At 39.9% G+C, this 16978-nt stretch overlaps 1 protein-coding gene and 1 long non-coding RNA gene across 10 annotated transcripts in view; one reads left to right on the top strand and one right to left on the bottom strand.

Moving 5' to 3' along the window:
* The window catches only part of SEMA6A (semaphorin 6A), a 125367-nt gene that overhangs the window by 103689 nt on the left and 4700 nt on the right, over positions 1 to 16978 (top strand). The gene's annotated exons all lie outside the window — the stretch shown is intronic.
* LOC143665461 (uncharacterized) overlaps positions 1 to 16978 on the bottom strand; it is a 58048-nt gene that overhangs the window by 40365 nt on the left and 705 nt on the right. The window lies entirely within an intron of this gene.

Raw genomic sequence — 16978 nt, forward strand, 5'->3', positions numbered from 1 at the left:
CCCCTTTTATCTTGGTCTTGAGCATGTCCCCTTAATCGATTTTATTATTTTTCTGGACTTCCTCTTACTTGTATGCCCAGCCCCAAATCTTTAAAAAAAAAAAAAGCCAAATGGGTTTGGAGGGAGCCCTCCAAGCCCCTGGCTGGTTTGTGATGGGGTCTCAGCAGGCTGTGGCCTCAAGCAGGTGGCATTATCTGTTACGTGTGGCTCCAGAACTCAGATGGGTTGGTCTCGACTGTGTTCTCTGTGAGAGACAACTCAGTGTAATCGCTTTGTGTGTGCCCAATTTGACTTTCTGGAAAGGGAAAAAAAAGCCTTTCCAGAAAAGCGTTAAATATGGCAACCGAATAATTGCAATAATGTTCTCTTCTCCCACCGATAAGGATGGCGTGAATTTTCTCCCATCCTTGACAAACCCCAGGGAATGGAGGTTATCTGAGAGCCCAATTAACTCTTTGACAGATCATTTTAAAATTCGGTGTGGTTCATTCTCTTGGGTCTTATTATGAATATTGACGAAGCTGGAAGCAGTCTACATATCGTCAAACAATGGTGGCAGAGTTGATTGCATGGGTGTGTAACATGATCACTGTTCTTGTGCTGGTAACTCCTTGCCTTGCCCTGTCGAACCAGAGTCTGATTTTTGATAATTGATTATGTGCGTTGATGGGGCAATGCCAATGAGCTGTGACGCAGAAATCAAAAAGAAATAAGGATGAAGCTTAATGTTCTTTTTTGCCATGATTTTTATGATTTTTGATTTCCATTTTGCTATGAATTGATTTCCTTGTCAATGTTCATGATTTATTTTTCAGCCTCTGTTTTGTGTTGCCAAGCACTGTGTGGTATGACTAGGTGATTGCATTAATCCCTTGAAAAATCTTGTTTCTTTTCTGACTCATTACAATGTCCCCTAACTTGAATCAGTCTGTGATTCCCCTCGCTTCTTTTCACTCCCTGACATGGTGCCTCGATGATGTCACATCCGTGTGTGCAGCATCTCCTGGGATGCGAGAGTTTCATGGATTTTCTGAGGACCTGCAACAGGTGCTCCTTTCCTGGGTTGATTAGTCTCCTGGGAATGTGACATTTGTGTGCCCCAGCTTTCAGAGCTAAATATACTCTGGAAATGTTGCTAAAATACCTCACATTTCTCCGCTAAGCAGAAAATGTGTCCACTGACTGGCTGAGGAGGAGGCAAGGGCCTCCTGCCTTTTTTATTTTGACCACTGCAAAAAAAAAAAAAAAAAGGCCAGTGAACAAAGGAGCCCACAGATCTGCTCTGCAGATGGCTGAATACCTCTGGGCATGTCCCAGCCTTTGTCCCAGCCCGTCCCCCTCTCCAAACAAGGACCCATTTCCAGAGTATGTTTGCTTGTCTTTCCTTTCTTTTCCTTGCTGTGTCTTTTTCGTCTTGATTTAATCCTGTGCGTCCCTCACATCCTGTCAAAGCACCGTTCCTTGCCTTGCAGTCTAACCCCCCCGCTTCGGCTACCATTGTTCTCTGCCTCCCCCTTTCAAAATAATAGACCCAAGCCCTCTGCCCCTTGGTGGAATGTTCCAAGGCTTTTCCCTCCATACTGTGAGTAGAGTTAGGATGCTACATTAGATGTAGTCATACTAACAAAGTGTGAGCAGAGACCTGCAAACAACGCAGAAGCATCATCACAGCAGATGAAGTAATTTTCTCTCTCGGTAACTGAACTTGCCCTTCATTACCCTACTGGCCTTGTCTAAATGTCTCTTTTCGTTGCTGCTTTTCTTTAAAATTGCCTGATATCTTTTAAGCCTCAGATTCATTAGTAAAAACACTGCCAACTGCTCTGTTGTATCTCTTGGTCCCTAGATGTCTGGAGCCTCTCGGGCCAGTCCTTTAATCACCAAGTTGATAAATTAGATGCAGCCCTGGCTACTTCTTTGTTGGTTTTGCCACATTTTAAAATACATATATTATTTATTTGTCTTACAGTTATTGAGGTGGTAATGGGTAGTTGCAAAGGGGCTTAAATTACATATGAATAAGAAAGAAAATCCTGTTTATGTTTAGATCTGGCTTGTTGCCCATCTCCCCCTCCTCCCTTGCTCCACAGCGAAATAAGCACTTTTCTTTTTTTTAGGTTAAGCTAACTAAGGCCACACTTGTGCCTCTTGTTTCTTTCGAAAAGTAACAATGCTGTGAAAGCTAATTTCCAAGAAGACTGCAAGATATGTGAGGAAATCAGCCCTGGTCAGATTCTGCCAAAAGAGCTGTGTAGCATAAATATAAAATATAAAAGCTGACTGCTACCATTAGATCACAAGACTCAATCGCGAACATAAGAAAATAACTTAATGCAGAACCCATTTTACAGAGTTCTTGTGAGCTCTCAGAAAAGACACAAAATAGTCAATATATTGAAAGATTCCTTCCTCAGAAAGGTCCCCATTTGGTTGGAAATGCCAAAATTGTTTATATATAATTGTTTATACATAACTGTTTATATATTTGGGGAACTCTTTAAAGTGAGATAGTAACACATTATTACATTTAGTCAAGAAGACACACTCATTGCAGACAAGGAAAAAAATGTAGAAAATTTAAATTAGAGGTCAAATGAATAACAGTAAAAAGTAAAGTACGGTAAATATTGGAATATATTTTCATCTGTGTACGAGCTATTTATTTATAAGAGCAGCTTTTAGTTTGGAAAACAATAGTCCAGTAAGATTCATAAAGCCTACAAAGGGTGATGATTAGATCATCCATATTTCATAACAATTCTGAAAGGAATTTATGAATCGCAGAGTTTATCAACAATCCTCTTTACAGTCATTCATTGGTGCCATAAATCTATTGCAGCCTACAGCAGTTTTGCCACCAAATGGGACATGTACCACCTTACGCAGGATTATTTTGGTGGTTCGGGGACAGTGTGGCCTTTAATAATATTGAAACTTACAGTGGAATGTTACGCCCTTTTCATTTCTCTTTCAGTCTTCTGGGTTATGCCAAGAAAATAGTCTCGGTTTGAAACTTGGTCATTAATAACTCCCTCAACTTGCTGCTCTTCCTTTTTTGACAAAGAAAGAGCAAGCTTTATACTGAAGGTTTTGCCTTGCTGCAGAATCTTGTTTTGTTTTTGGTTAATTTTATTTTTATGGTTACTTTCTAGCTGTGAAGAGTGATACTTTCTTCCAATTATGGAAGTGATTCAAAGTTTCTATTTGAAATGAATTTTAAAGATAATTTCCATAAAATAGTACACAAATATTCTTGCAAGAGGTATAAGGATATAAAAATATTAAGTAAATAATTGGTAGGGGAGACACAATGAAATAGCTAAAATGTAGACGTGGTAGTTGAATGACTAAAGTTTGCATAACTCTGACTTGGGTGCAATTAAAGGAGCCCAGTAGGGAATTAAACTACTGAGAAGAACTTTGCTTAGGGCATCTGGAAGAACGAGATTTAATAACCACCATGCTCTCTGTTGGCTAGGCACTGCAAATCTGTGAATAAATGCATTCCTCCAGTATTGCAATTAGACAACCTACTGCTCTTCTTCTGATTTCTCTTCCAACTATGGAACTTTATGATTGGGGACAGGAAATTTGGTCAAGTAGGAATTTAGGGTAAAATGGATTTGGACCAAAAAGAAATTAGTCATTCTAGGATTATGAAGCATCTGGCGAGTTTTTTTCTCCACATCAGCAGTGAGCACCCAAGTGTAGATTGCAGCTGTTTATTATCTAAAAGTGTGGCTAAGGAAAGCTTACCTTCAGCACTTGTGCCGCCTGTCTATTTTTGCCATATCCATAAGAGGGCTCTTGCACAACAGAGAACCTCCCTGGCCTTTCTTTTATCCCATTCAAACTTTACCTATTTTGTATCCCAAACTCATAGAGCTATGTTTCTTTTATTGAGAAAAAGACCCAGAAATCCAATTTTAGATAAGTTTAGTTGATAATAGAGTCTGTTCCTGATTACTGTTGCGTTTTAACACCCTTCGATGCTTCAAATCTAATGGACTTGGGACTTTCAAAGCATCTTGGTTCTCCTACTGGGGAACATAATTCTTGACTCTGATCAAGTTACATGTAGATGATTTTATGTAAAGAGAAAATTATTTCTGATGACAAGGAAGTGAGTCTCCTCTGGTTCCTAAATGAGGTGAATTTTCTCTACCATTTCTCCAGTAATATTACCATAACAGAAATGTCTTCTGAGACATCTCAAGCAAAATTTATTACTGGCACAGCAGCATATTATTGCATGCTAATCAGGAATTAAAGACTATACTAGAAATAGCCCTAGTTCCTGTCTAAGAAATAGCAAACTGCCAGACAGATGAAGCACATGTAGACGTGAAAACACATCAAAAACCCTTTGCAATCATCATTGTTTTCACGAACAGGGTGAAACGATACACAGTGGATCTCAGAAAAAGGTATGAGTGTGTGTGCAGGGAAGATAGTAGATAACTAGAGACAGCTTGGCTAAACACATCAAGGATACTTTTTTAAATACCACTCTGAAACAGGTTTTCTATCTTTTTCTTTGGTCCTTTTCTTCAGCACCTATATTACAGCAGTAATATATCACTTGACAAAGACGAGAAGGAAGGTGAGGGGCTGTTTCATACAGGATTCATATTTTAAGTTTTTGTGGAAATGTTGGCAAACTTGGGCCTTTTTGAACAGTTTAAATTTTACTTCAAAAAAATAAGCCCAAAGTATGGCTTTTATTAGTAAAATTAGTAGTATCACAGGCATCTTTATATGCACTGGTAGAGCAACACTTTGAGGCAGAATTCAGAAAAGGGAGTATTTTGTGCGGAGTCATGCTATTGTGGGAAAGAAAAGAGGTTCTGACGTTACTCATAATAATAGAAAACTAATTTGTCAGGTAAAAACATGCATGGTCAGAGGTGAAGAGTACAATGAGATGAGAAATTGGTTATAGTTCCAAGAGTGCATTTATTAGTTTGTTTGTTTGTTTTTTGGCATGGAACAGGCTCCAGGAATACTACTGTTTTTGAGGTTTAGAAGAACAAAATCCAAAAAATTCATTAAAAAAATTTTTGTTTTATAAGCCACTGTCGTTGCTGATAATGAAAAATAATATACAGGTCCTTAAATATAGTCCATTAGCATTTTTAAAATTTCTAAGTTATGCAATATCTGCTACATAAATATATTTAATATATTTTTATTACTTTAATAAACTTTTTATCTTTTAAAGTTGAGAATGGGCCATTGTCTGAGATTAAATATGATAAAAATATTTTTCACAGAATGAAGTTTAAGTCTCTTTGATGGTTATTATAAATCTTGCAAGAATTAAAGGACAGATGTAGCCTGAAGACTAGATCTTCTTAGATATTTACTAAAAAAGTTATCAGCAAACTTTTCAGTGGGGTTGCAGTTACAGTTTAGTGGGAGGTAAATACAGGGAGCCTCTAAGCTAGCTGGTGGGGCAGAGTGAAGTTGGAGAGTAAAATAAGCAGTGTGGGGAGGTGTGGGCAGATTGCTGAGGGAGGTACAACTAATGTCAAATAGGTGGCTAGGGGAAAGCCTCACAGAGCCTTGGAAGTTGGATTTCAGGGGAAGTGGGGGGAGTAAATGAATAAACACCATGACCAAGAAACAAAACTACAAAAGTTCATTGAGGCAGGTAGTGTGCTGTGACTCAAGTGATCAAGTACCTGGCAGGTCAGAATGCAAACTGGCGTTGAAAAGGTAGCCTGCAACCTTAAATGCTGTGCTAAGGAGAATTGGCTTTAGGCGATTGGCAGTAGAGGATTTCAAGGTAGTGGCTACTAGAAAGGGAAAGATCAGATAGAGACAGAAAGAGAAATTGTTCAATTGGATTAAGCTATTGATTACATATATGCAATAGATTTTGAAAATGGAATTTTGCATCAATTTCAAATCTAAAGTATCTATTGCTACACATCGCTGACATTTTCCTAGTAGGTACTCCTTGCCCATCTAAGAGTTCTACCAAGGTGAAGCCCTGGGGCAGGCTAAACTCCAAACTTGGGCTTCTCTTGTCACTTTCATTAAAACACCGGCATGCATGGCATATGCCAGACTTTTCATCAAGAATAGATTTTATAATTAGGGGAGACAGAAAGAGAAATGTGAGTTTAATCCAGGGTGCCAACATTTATTTGTATGATATTAATATTTCTTAGTCACCTACCAGAAAAGGAATCTATTTGTAGTCTCTGGCTTTTCTTTGAAGAATGGAAGAAAATGGTGCTGTGAGAAGGTCAGGTGCTAGGGCTCTAAAATAGATGATGTGGAGGTTTTCACGTGTGAGTGTGAGTTGGGGAAGAGAGGTGAGGATTGAGATGGCCGGGTGGATGCTGTAATTGCTCTTTCAGCAGTTCAGGCATAGATGTAGATTTGATCTAATTAATTTTTACCCTCTTGACAACCTGCTGAATTTATCTAAGGTTTTGATGAGATTATTGTGGAAAGGGTAGAAAGAAAAAAAAGTTAAATGTCAGCCATGTAGAAAGCAGTCTCATCTGCCTGCTTGCCTGAATCTGCACACCAACCAATATTTGATTTCTCTTTTCTGGAGAAACCAACTGAATATCTAGTTTTCACCTAACATCATTTTCTCAAAAAAAAAAAAAAAATTGTGATCATCATAGAGACATAAAAGTTTTCTTTAAAACTCGTTAACTTAAACCTTAGGGTATTAAAAAAATCAATTCACCATCTCAAGATGCTGGTTACCTTTAGTCTGTATTTTCAAGTTATATCATCCTTGAGATGAATTCACTTTATCCCCCACCCTTGTCCTTCTCTCTCTTTTTTTTTTCCATTCTCTCCCATCTTTTGCTCAAAAACACACACAATGACAAAGTTTTCTGACAGCTTAATGGAGCCTTCAAAGACTACAGAGACTATCTGAGGCATGATCTTATTAACAGAACATCTAGTGTCATGAAAATTTTACTCTTTAATGGATTCAGCTGCACCATGTTCATCTAAATTTTGTTTTGCCTAACAATAAAATTGTGGAGTTGATTTTTATTTTGGATCAAGTGTGATAATGGGAGAAAATATTAACTTGGCCTCAAAAATTCTTTCTGATAGTCTAGTTTCATAGAGTCAAAAAAAAAGAAACTTTTTATGAGTTTTTCTTCACAAATAAGTAAATAGTAGAGACCAGGGAATTTTCTCAGGATAGAGTTCCTTTTCTTGACATTAGGCATGAGAATGGCCTTGAATGCTGTAGGAAATGCCCAGAATACGTAATGCCTGCCATTACCACAGAAAGAAAGAAAGAACAAAAAAAGCTGTATGTACTCTGGTCCCACAGAGATACAGGTTGTGTGAGTAATAGGTAAACTCCTGCAAAGCATTTTGGCTGTTCTGAAGGTATGAAAAGCTCCACAGGAATCTGATCATATATAAAATCTCTAGTGCCTTTAATCCTAGAAACCCCCCAAATTAAACGAGTGAAATGTAGTTGGATATAGTCAAATACATCGGGTGCATAGTAGATGGGATCTTAATCGAAGTCAGAAAGCCAATTTCGGGCAATGTGAAGGTTTGTCATCCTTAATTATTATTTCTGAAGCTCTTGTAAGTCTGCAGCCTGAGAACTATCTTTGAAAAGAGATTCATAAATGGGTAATGGGAATTTTCCCACTCCAATTATTTTTACATTTCATATGTTTAAAAGGATGCATTCCTTTTCAAACATGTATCTGAAATTACATTTCTTCACCGAAGTCAGCAGCAGTCATTATGAACAGTACAGAAATAATGGAAGTTTGGAATAGTCAACCACTGACAATGCTTTATTAGGAGGGAAGATGGTGTTAAGAAATTTATAGGGCAGCAAACTGCATAATGCCTAACCTTTTGGCCATATTAAAGCATGTCATTCCTAGTCCTACCGCCTCTTGTTGTTCATAAATAAAATAGAGAACACTGGACACAATCATCTGACATTTGTTAAGGCAATAAATATAGCCTAAGTGCTGATGGGTCTTGCACTCCATGATTTAAAAGCGCACAGCAGAAATTTAATGTAACTTAAAATGTCTTATGCAATTCTATGGATTTGCAGATTCAGTTCAACTCAGCAGATCCGTAAAGCACCAGGCTCCACTGAGTGCCCTGTTGTGCTAGGCATTTTTATTATTAAAAAGCAGGACCTTAATTTGGAGAATGAAGTATGAGTTCAAATTTCTTCTTCAATCCAGAAAGGAAAAGGAAAGTCTCCCTGAGTTTCTCGTTCTCTTGTCTGGTCATGCAGAGGTTTGGGGCTGAAAGAACAACTCTCAGATGTGGCTAGATGAATATGAGTTGAGTTTAAGTGAACAGGAGTTGATTTCTAGGGAAAGTTAGATGGAGACCCTTGAAGGGGCTCCTCTATTCAATGGCACACTGTCTGTGTGGGACCCTGTTCCACTGGGCTGACCAATCTAGGACTTATCTGGGCTCTGCAGTACCAAACAGTGGTGACTAGCCTGATGGCCATGGTGACAGAAATGAAGAATCATGGGAAGCATCAGAAATTCCCTCTCACATGCCAGGGCAAATAAAGAGATCAAAGGCATTTTCCCAGCAGCTCTGGGCTCTAGCAGATCATGTTGATTTTGTCACAGGGAGGGTGACATATCTCGGGCCGTACCTCATATGTTTTCCAGACACCAAGGGAACATGTTAGGGATTTCTTTGATTGTTTGTCTTTCCAATGAAATAACATCAATTTTATGTTCTTTGTCAAATAGTGGATTATCCATAGTGAAAAATTATTTCATAAATGAGAGCCACTAAAGACTCATACTTTGAATACCAGGAAAGCCTGCATTTATTTATCCTTTGCTTTATGAATTACTTTGAATGTCTGGCTGTACACTACCTCAGTGGTGTCTGAAGTTAGACTTTAAAGCAAATCAGCCAGGTTTGTTTTCTTGTCTATTAGTCATGTCATTTAGGGTAGTGCTTCTCAAACTTTAGTGAGCATAAGAATTATCTTGAGCCTTTGTTAAGACATAAATTTCTGAACCACAACCTCAGAGACTGATTCAGAAGGTCTGGGCAGGACCAAAGAGTACTGACTTCAGACGCTATACAAGCTGCTAATTGATTATCTTATTTAAGGATTGTTACATATTTTTAAGTTCTTATTTTTCCACTCTTGGCTAACACAATTGAACAGTACCAAAGTGTTGTATGAGTCTATCTCAGACCTTGTCCAAGACAAGTAACTTGTCAGGAACTCTAGAAGTACTCCCCTTACCTTATTAATTGAGTTATAAATCATGTGTCCTGCACAATGCCATGTGCTTTACATACATTCGTTTATTTAATCCTTCCATCCTCATTCATCTCATGGCTGGCACTATTGGAACTGAGAGTGAAAGAGTGACCTGTGCAAGGTCACACAGCTCGTTAGCTGTAGAGCCAAGACTGAAACTCAAGTCTTTATGACCTCAACATTTATGTACAATAACACCCACCTCATTTCTAACCCAGATCCCAAGGACTCTGTTTCTAACAAGCTTAAATTGTCAGCTTTAAGAGTACCCAAACTGACCTGCTTCCTCATGTTTGTTTTTTCTTCTTGCTTTTGCAGGGAAAAAATCAAAGCACTGCAAATAATCTAAACAAAGACTCACCTGAATTTCACAATTTTATAAGATCTACTTCCATTTTGTAGCTTTGTTGCCTCATGAAAGGGTAAAGGAAGGGGATGAGACCAGGAAATTGGAAACTAGAAATGCTTTGTCTGGTTTCTGAAAGCATTTAAATGTTGAGTTTCCAGTCTTACTTAGAATGAAAACCTCAGAAGGAATGAAAACAAATCATGCAAATTCTGCTAAAACTTTACCTATCTGAAATAACTGATATCTTTACAAGGGCAGTAACAGGTTTTTGCTATTGTTGTTGTTTTTTGCATGGGCAGTCTTGGGAAACCAAACCTGGGTCTCTGGCATGGCAGGTGAGAATTCTGTCACTGAGCCACCATTGCACCACCCACAGTAACAGTTTTAACTCTTGGAACTGCAGACCAATAATCCAGGGCAGGCACTTACAAAAACTATCTTATCCTGACTCTCAATGTAGACATCAATCCATGTTCTGGATGCTGCACCCACTGGTGGTGCCAAGTCTAGACCAGGGGAGCAGAGCCGAACCATGATCAGTTGGCCAAGAGGGAAAAAATTAAGCAGATTCTCCTCTCTATACATATGAAACTGAATGAGTTCCATGCTCATTCTCCCTCCTTGTCTTGCTCCTATGATGGCACCCCAACAAAAAAGTGGATCAATTTCAGGGGTGGTAGAAATGGAAGTGAGTCCATCCGCAGTCGACCACAGTAAGCATTATTTCAATATGGAAGTTTTAAAATAGCCTTGAAGCTGAGGATATTAAATACCCAGGAAGTTGCTTCCATTTGGCATGTTCAGTCATTAACTTTATACAGTTTCAAGACTGTGGTCTTTCCCAGTATCTAATCTTAAGCCTGCCAGAAAAAAATATATTAATAATAAAAGGAAAAGGAAAGTTTGAGTTATAAAGCCCATTTCCATGGCTGCTGGTGCTTCCATTTATTCCTAAACCATCTGGTCTACATTATGCTGTAAAACAAGAAGAAAGCTGCTTCCTGCCAAGATAACCGCAGAGAGCTCCCATTTCACTTTCAGTGTGGTCATCTCAATTGGCTGGGGTGTGGCTTTAAGGATAAATTGTCCCCCAGTTAGGGTTTCTCTCCTATGTGTTTTCTTCTCTTCTTAACAAGGATTTTGGCCAGCCCCGTGTGGTTAGAAGAGGCGATGCTTGGCTCGTGAACGGTTCCTTCATTCATAGTGCTTTGCCGGACGGTAAGCCTGGCATTTCGTTGCAGTAAGATTTTCAAACAAGAAAAATCGGGTTGTTAGATTCCATTCACCGAAGCTGTTATGAGGATTTCAAGGAAATTGCAGGCTTGTCTTACTATAAAGCAGAATCAAGAGTCTATTTTTAGGGGATCCTACTCTGGGGCTTTTCTTGGTGTTTTGCCATCTTTCTTAGCTCTCAGACCCAATGCAAACCCGCTCTGGCTCAGCGACAGAGGAAATGTCCATCCTCCTTTCTGCCTTTGCATATTTCTCAGAAGGACACAGAGAAGCTTTGTTGTCTTTGTGGTCACTGAGTCCGCTTTACACAGATGCCTATTAATCACTTCACTATGGAGACAGATACATCCATCATATCAGAGCAGCTCAGAAACAGGCAATCCAGTGAGGAGCACTGAGAGGGGAGGTGCACCCTTAACCGTCTCGAGTTACTGGACCGGCCGCCTGGGTTTTACACTTGGAGAGGTAACACTTGGAGAGGTTAGGGATGATTAAAGCTTTTCCTCAGTATTCAGCTTAATAGATGCAATTGGTTTTGCGTATTTTTGTTTGTCTGTTTTGCCTCATTTTTTATAGGACAGATTCATCTCCCAGCTATCTCTATAAGATAGATGGAAAGGGTGAGTATAGTTGCTGGCCGAGTGTTTTCATTTTTAAAATGGTAATAATAAATTCAGGTAGATTAGGTATGCTTTTGATGCAAAGATATTGAACCTTTGAAGCGAGTAGTTCTTCAATAATGGATTCCACTTGAAGCAGAACAAGCTGAAAAGCCACTTTTCTCAGGCACTGGAGGCTCTTGAAATTTCAGACAAATTAACCAAGAACTTGCCTTCCAAAACTGATAGGTCTTCTAAACTTTTTTTTTTCAGTTATTTATGGCTTTACATAGCTTTCTTGAAATGGTATTTCTAGCTCTTGCTCTTATTTTTCCTCTAGAAGTACTCATCCATCCATCCATTCATTCATTCATTCACCACCCATTTAATGGGCATTTACTGAACACTTGCCATGTGCTGGGTGTTGGGATGATGCCTGGAGAGTCAGAGAATCGCACCCTCCTAGAGCAGGCAAAGTGAGTGAGAAAGACAAACATAAAGCTAACTCATGAGAGACGATTTTAGGAGAGAGGAAGTATAGACCTCAGGGGACACTTGTAGAAGAACTAACCCCGTCTGAGGGCCAGAGAGGTCCTTCACCTTAAAGCTGAGACCTAAACAATGTGGTTAAATGGATGGAAATATGGGAAAAAGATATTCCAGGCAGAGGGAACAGCCTTCATGAAAGCCCAGAAACAAACACAGAGAACATATAACGAGCCTAGAAGTTCGACCACACGCTGTTACTGAATGCAGCTGACACTTTCCTTCCCTCTATATTTCTATCCCTGATGCGCTCTCCACTCCAGCTCCAACCTACACATTCTCACAGCTTTGCTCAAATGTCGTTCTCTACATAAAGGCTTTGCCCATTCTCAAAGCAGAACTGCTCTATCTCCAGACACTTCCACACTTCGGTGTAGGCATGTGCAATCCTCTTTTCAGCCCTCCTGGACCACAGGGTGACTGCCTCAGTCACCTTCATTCCCCAGCACCCATCAAGGTGCTTTAGATAGAGTCTATGCTCGGGAAACATGTGCTGAAATTAGTCCCAGGATGCTTGGGGCCAAAGCTTGGTTATACCAAGAGAATCATAATAAATACACCAAAGGAATCACAATCCAACCCTGAGTCAGAAGAGAAGGTGGTGCTGGACTTCCTCTCTAAGCACAGGCCTGGCAATCCTAAAGAACCTGCAAGTAGAGCTACCAGAAAGTTCTGGTGGTGTTTTTTTTTCACTAAAGAATCTGTTATTTGATATTTCAAAATTTATTGAGACTCATTATAGGAAAAGTCAGAAACATGTTGGGCATCCTCTTATTTTACAGTTTAGAATTGTTCTTATTTTGAATTACATATTGCAGGGCCTGGGAGGGATAACGGATCATTCAAAATCTTTTCATTGCTTTGGCCTCTAGAGAGCTTGAAATGCCCTGCAGAGGCTGCCCCTCCAGAGCCTGAAAACTCTCTCACCTCAGTTAAACACAGAGTGGGGATTCTGTCCATTCAGGGTTCTGCCAATTTAAGGCATGATTTCTGAGAAATCTCTAAGCCATTGTGTGCCTTGTTTCCTGAAATAGGAAGGTGGAAAGAATAACCATTTAGCACCTCATGACTGGTGAGAAATAATAGCTGGTGGTTAACGAATCAATGCAGAGGATTTTTCGGATACTGTTTTCATTACTAATGCCCCATTTTCAGTTGGTGAGAGCATAAGGCCCAGGATGGCATTTCAGCACCCCAGGATGGAGAAGTCCACTCTGAACCTTCCCCCTTGTGCGGGGGAGGGGGGGCACCACAAAGGCCCTTCCACTTCCCGAGGCTTTCCACGCAGCCTCTGAAGCAGTGGTTGCTCCTCCCAGCCTCAGCCTGTGCCCTTTGCAGAGATGCAGTGGTTGGGGATTATTCAATTCCCCCTGAGCAGTCATTCATTGCAAATAACCCATTTTATCCTCATATTTTTGCAGAATTATCCAAGAATCAATTTCTTTTCATTTTTAAAATAGTTTCTCTTATTATTCTTTCAAACAAACACTGAGCACCTTTATAGATTTCTTTCGATTCGCCTGATGGATGCTGATATTAAAATTCTGTTACACAATTAGAGAAACAGTTCATTTCTGCGATTTCAAAAGCAAGGGTTGTCACTCTGAAGATGACCCACCAAGTTTAGAAAGCTGTTAAAAGACTTCCCTGCAAGGTGCTGCAAGCCCCTTGATACCACTGTTATTGACTGAGAGCCTGACACAGAGCCCTGGGGATGGCTGGGATTATAAATGCAAATAAAACATGGGTCCTGCCCTCAAGGAGCTGACTGGGAAGCTAAGTATAATCTCTGCGTTGTGCTCACCATTTTCTTTTCAGTTTTACATATTTCAAAATCTAAGACCTGGAGGCAGTAATGAGCACTTTATTTTGTAACTAAATGTGATGTCATGGGGCCATGCAGCCTCTCCCATGGACTCAACCAAGCATCTCTGGCTACATTTGAACAGTACAGGGTTTGGATCTGGGAAGCACAGTTCTGTCTCTCTCCCGCCAGAGACTGATAACAAATGGAATCAAACAGAACAACTGTGACTCCCACTCTCAAGTACTCTGGTGAGCCACTGGCCCACCACCTCTCCCTTGTGGCTTCTTTTGACCTTTAGATTTGTTCAGCAAATCTTAAGTTCTTTCCTAGTCATTATTTCATTTGATGCTCTTAACAACCCAATAAGGCAGTACAATTAAGCATGTTAAACCCACTTCACAGATGAAAGAACTGAGGCCCGGAGATGCTAAGGTACTTGCCAAAAGGTCACCCAGTCGGAAAGTTGGTGCCCAAGACTCCAAGCCTTTTGAGATCTGCTCTAGCGTTGCTTATGCGTCCCCACAGGCAAGTCTAGTGTGTCCAGTCTACTGTGACCAAAGTCCCAGAGTTGATTTGATCATTTCCACGAATGCTACCTTGGTCTTTTTCAAGATATAAGCAGAAAATTTAATATATGGAAGGTATTTTCCAGAAATCCCTATTCACTTCTGATCCGCTTTAATTGTGATTTCAGCTTCGTTTCTGGTCTGTTTCTAACTTTGGTCACGGAGTTTCTGAATTTGCACAAGTAGATGAGGGAAGCCACCTGCCTCCAATGAATATCTAAAAGCTGAAGAGAGGCAGAAAGATTTTTAAGGGCATTATTTACATAACAGAATGAGAAAGGGTGGGGAGAACTGTCTGGGACACCATTTTCCTCAAAGGTCAGATCTTACTTGACATGTTAACAACGAAAAAACCTGAACTCAAATGCCTTGCACTAAGAAAGAAGTTTTCTCACTGAAAAGAGCTAGTGATTTCCAAGAGTCTATGGTAGGCAAAGACTCTTAACCCAGAACCTTCAGACAGGCAAAAAAGAATGATACTTGGGAGCAGAAGGTGGGGTTTAGAAGCTGTGAGAAGTTTGAAAATTTTGCAGTTTTCCAAAATGAGCAATGAATGAAACAAATGGATAGCAATAGCCTCATTCTTTCCATGTTCCTTTTAAGCTCAGAGGGCAATTTAAATTATAGAATGCCAGAATCAATTGTAGGTAGTTATACCTTCACAATTTATTGTGAAATAAGTAATTTCTTTATTGTGGAATAAATAAATATGGCTGTCTGGAAGGACTCCATGGTACACCCCTTGCCATGAAAAAAAATTTCCCAAGTACCCATCATCAGTGAGCTCTGGCCTACTTGAGACTCCACTGAAATCACCAAGTCAACGAGAGAAATTACACCTATTTTATTCACAGGTGTACGCTTTTGTGCAGTTATGTGTAGGTGGTTAAAACTGATGTTCAATAGAAGAACCCCATGCACAATCAAGATTGAAAGAAAATCACTTGCAATTTTAGCACAACAACAAGGAAATGCAAATTTAAGGAAGAAGTTTTCATTAGCACAGCTCCTTAGTGACTAAGTATTAAAACATATTTAAATGCAAGACACCCCACTGTTTGGGGAGCTCTGTGAAATAAAAGGTGTGAGTTATCGCCCAAGTTGCCTACTGTCCTTTGCTTCTCAGTTTCTACTCCTTGAAACTTCATGAAAATAATTCAAAAAATATTTGAAAAGTGTCACATTTGGAAAGTATTCAGCGTCCTAGCGTCTCACACACTCTTTCTCCGGGGTGAATTGCCTCAACTGCCCTTCATTACCAAGGACATTTGTTTAATCACAGAATCTTGGTTTCTCAAGAGAGATCTGCTGCTTCTATTTATTCCCCACCTGAAATCACAATCCTTTGTCACAGAGCAATCATTTCCACGGCAACCGACTGTGATGTCACAATTGAAAGGAGGAGGGCAGTTCAAAAAGGAGAGAGAGAGAGAATAATTTTCAGGCTAAGATTTCTAGGTTTTAAAAGCATTCTCTTCAGTAATCAAAATATTTTAGCAAGGGGGGAAAATATGACAAAGCTGCATTTCTTCAAGGTCTTCGCTGTGGCATAAAAAGCATTTCGGCAGAAGTTTCGGGGCTGCATGTTGTGGGTTTGGGAAGGAGTGGAGATTTGTTCGTTCCGTTCTAATTCTGCACCACGGATATCTGCCAGTAAAATACATTAACCATATTCCAGAAAGAGTTGATTTAGTAGATGAAAAATGTGTCTCCTGAGACGGGAGAAGGTACATTTTCTGTCTTGCTATCATTTCCATAATAGGAACAATGTTTACATTTCCTCAGCCCGTGGAGTGCCTTTAATGTATTCGTGTTTTTCACTCTCCAGAGGCAGGAATTGAGGTATCTGAGATTTTATTTTTTAGCTACCGCATCAGGCACTTAAGATCTGACAATTGTGATGTGTATTCTCACTTGATATTAAAAAATAACTGCTTCAGTGTTTGCATTTGATTAGAGTCTCTCAGCTTGGTGGCTGATTAAGCAGGAACCGGGAAAGCAACTTTCTTCAGAAACGTAGGGTCTTGGTTAATGTAGTGTAAGATTATTGACAGCTCTAGTCACATAATTTTTATTAAATTGAAGAGATTAGCTCTGCTGAAGATTCTCACCGTGACAGTCAACTCCTAACCCCAATCATAACACCTGACACTTCTCAAACCCACTGCAGGGCCCCCAAAAGGCCTTTATTTATTTATTTTAAAAATACTCTTTCAGTTCCAGTAAGGAAGAGAGCTTCGTTCAGATATTCAGCATAGTTGCCTGAAATTGAATGTGCCTGGGTGTTTTCTGGTTTGCTTTGCTCAGCTTTGCTTTGGGTGGGGGTAGATGCAAAATCAGCAGAAACGTTTGAAATCTGGGAACTTTGGTCATTTTCTTTCACTGTAAACAGCACACGCCCTCTTTTTTCTAGTCGCTTGCAATGCAAACACGCCTTCTCTTCACACAGAGGCCACGTCGCCTCCCCGAGGAGGTCACCCGAAAAGGCCCGGGCTGAAAGCCTGGCGCGCCCCCGCGATTTGTTCATTTAACGAGCATAAAGTCGTCGCCTCTCCCCTCCGCGGACTCAGAATAGCTGGGTCGTCTCGGTTCTGGGGGGGGAAGGAA

The sequence above is a fragment of the Tamandua tetradactyla genome, chromosome 21, assembly GCF_023851605.1.
Source record: "Tamandua tetradactyla isolate mTamTet1 chromosome 21, mTamTet1.pri, whole genome shotgun sequence".
Taxonomy (NCBI): Eukaryota; Metazoa; Chordata; class Mammalia; order Pilosa; family Myrmecophagidae; genus Tamandua; species Tamandua tetradactyla.